At 32.0% G+C, this 2354-nt stretch overlaps 1 long non-coding RNA gene across 1 annotated transcript; it reads right to left on the bottom strand.

Moving 5' to 3' along the window:
* Positions 1 to 1588: 1588 nt before the first annotated feature.
* Positions 1589 to 2057, bottom strand: LOC135129987 (uncharacterized). Its single transcript, XR_010280657.1, has 2 exons — positions 1975 to 2057; positions 1589 to 1927 (listed from the first exon to the last, which is right to left on the bottom strand). It is a non-coding gene; the product is annotated as an uncharacterized LOC135129987 (long non-coding RNA).
* Between the last annotated feature and the right edge of the window lie 297 nt (positions 2058 to 2354).

Here is a 2354-nt window from a genome sequence, read left to right as displayed (position 1 = left end):
AATAATTTTTTTGGGTTACCCTGTATATGCATATCCAAAAAATATGAATGGAATGATAAATCACAAGAAGAGACTCATCATATTTTGTACATTTTAGATAGGATTTATTCAGCAAAATTTTGGGGTGACGTCCTCAATTTTTTGGAGGGGATAACTAAATATATTGTGATTAAAATTATATCATGCTTATCATAACTGTAAACCATCTGCAAGATTTCAAAGCATTCGGTTTTGTAGATTCCAAATTAAATGCCAGAATGTTGTTTCCTAATTTTTTTTCCGAAAATCTGGACGTTTCGGGTAAAATCTCAATTCGGAGTCATAATCTACATGTCTAAGACTATGCTATTTGATACAATTTAAAACCCAATTATTATGTACAATTTTGAAGTGACGTCATCACGTTAGTGGTGGGGATGATTAGACAAACTTTGGTTAGTGTTTTACCATCTATATGATATACCTAATATAAATACGAAATTTGACAACAATCGGCCCAGTACTTTCGGAGATTATCTGTCTAATAAAAATCCGGGACGGCAGACAGACGGACAGACAGACGGAAACGGGAGACCTATTTCTTCGTCTTCTAGGGGTCATGAAAGATCGAGAAAATGTAAAAGTAGAGAGTCGGTCGACGGACTCGATTACAATACTTCCTTTGTTTACGCTCGGGAAATAAAAATTGATAGAAGTTTATTTCCACCGAACTTTACTCGCTCCTGAAGTACAAGCTCAACGAATTCCGCTTTTTTAAAAAAAAATATAAAATTAGATTTTGCTGCTATGGCGTAAAGTAGCATATACTTTATAAAATGCAAAAAATATTTATAATGCATTTTATTAAACAGATTCAATATCAAGAATTACACAATCGAAAAAAGTAATTTATTTAAGCTATCTAAAATTATAGGAGTATTATATTCTGTTTGAAACAAGAAGTTGTTCATTTTGGGAAAACCAAAGATGCTATGACGCTAAAGTTATACTGACTTTATACAAATCATTATGGGACTGAGTACCATAATATATAGCCCTCTAATTAATCGTAAGACAATTTTATTCAAAAATCACGGAAACACAAACTTAGATCGGTAAACATTAACAATACAATTTTTACAATGCAATAACCTGATATTATTAGAGGCTTGCGGCGGTATCGAAACAGTTACATTACTTTCATTAACTTGTGCATTATTTTGTATATTTTGAACTTTTGATGGAATTTTCGTTGTATCCCTCTGCCAATGACGCTTAGCTGCAAGAAGAAGATCCGCGCCAACAAGCAGACAGAAGACCTCCTGAAACAATGTTCAGCATATTCCTCTGGATTAATAAATTTCAAAAAACTAGCCATCATTTTTTGCATAATCTTAAAAGTGTGTATTCCAATTGGTTGTTTCGTACATTTGTTATTTCTAATGAGACTTAAACCCGAGCATCTTCAGTTTGGATTGGACGCAGTACAATATATTTTCGAACAAGTTGTACCAAATTTAGCCCTGCAATGATGTAACGAAAATTCAAGGGCAATTTTAGTTTTTGGATTTGGTAATATAATTCAGTTTGAAAAAAATATGTATTTAAGCTGAGTTTTCCTACATTTATTATTAAAAACGTTTTATCTTCTACTGCTAATATAAATTTTGAATATTCTGTTAGGTAGATATTTTGGACTTTTTAGGCCCATATCCGTTAGACGTGCGTTTCAGAAATGCAACCAGCTGTATGTGTTTGCTAATATTGAACTTCTTGATGGACAGACAAATCTCTTCGTAACATCCACTAATACGACCACATACAAGAAGCTTTTCTATTTTTGAATAACTGTTGAAAATATGTCAGCAAAACGTTCTCGTAGGTGTGTAATACTTTTCACATTTTTGCTAATACACTATACTTCATAGTGATTTTTGCCGGGAAAGTCCTATAATTTCCACCATCAGAAGGTAAACTTGAGAGTTAATAACTCACCTTTGTTTCTAAATTTATAAAATTAACATGATTAACACAAATTGTCACACCTAAAAGCTTAAATGACTGCGCCTGTGTGATTCATAGATAACGTGTGATTTTTGGTAAAATAAATAATATGCAACTACAGAAACGACTAATAGATAGCCAACTCGGATTTTTTGCTTTAAAAAATAATTCATCACAAAGTTTTTTTTTTAATTATTTATGCTAGCAGATAATATGTAGTATGTTATATGATACTAGTTTATAATGCAACGGATTATGGCACGAATGAAAGTTTAGCGGATGAGCGAAGCGAATGCGATAATTTCATGAGTGCCATAATCCTGTATTATAAATGAATATCATATTTCATTTTGTGGTCAAAGTAGGGGTCA

This window comes from Zophobas morio, unplaced genomic scaffold, assembly GCF_036711695.1.
Source record: "Zophobas morio isolate AGI-343-1 ecotype UQ-CSIRO unplaced genomic scaffold, CSIRO_AGI_Zmor_V1 ptg000017l, whole genome shotgun sequence".
NCBI lineage: Eukaryota > Metazoa > Arthropoda > Insecta > Coleoptera > Tenebrionidae > Zophobas > Zophobas morio.
The sequence above is the reverse complement of the archived record's forward strand: the minus strand, read 5'-3'. Positions and strand labels throughout refer to the sequence as shown.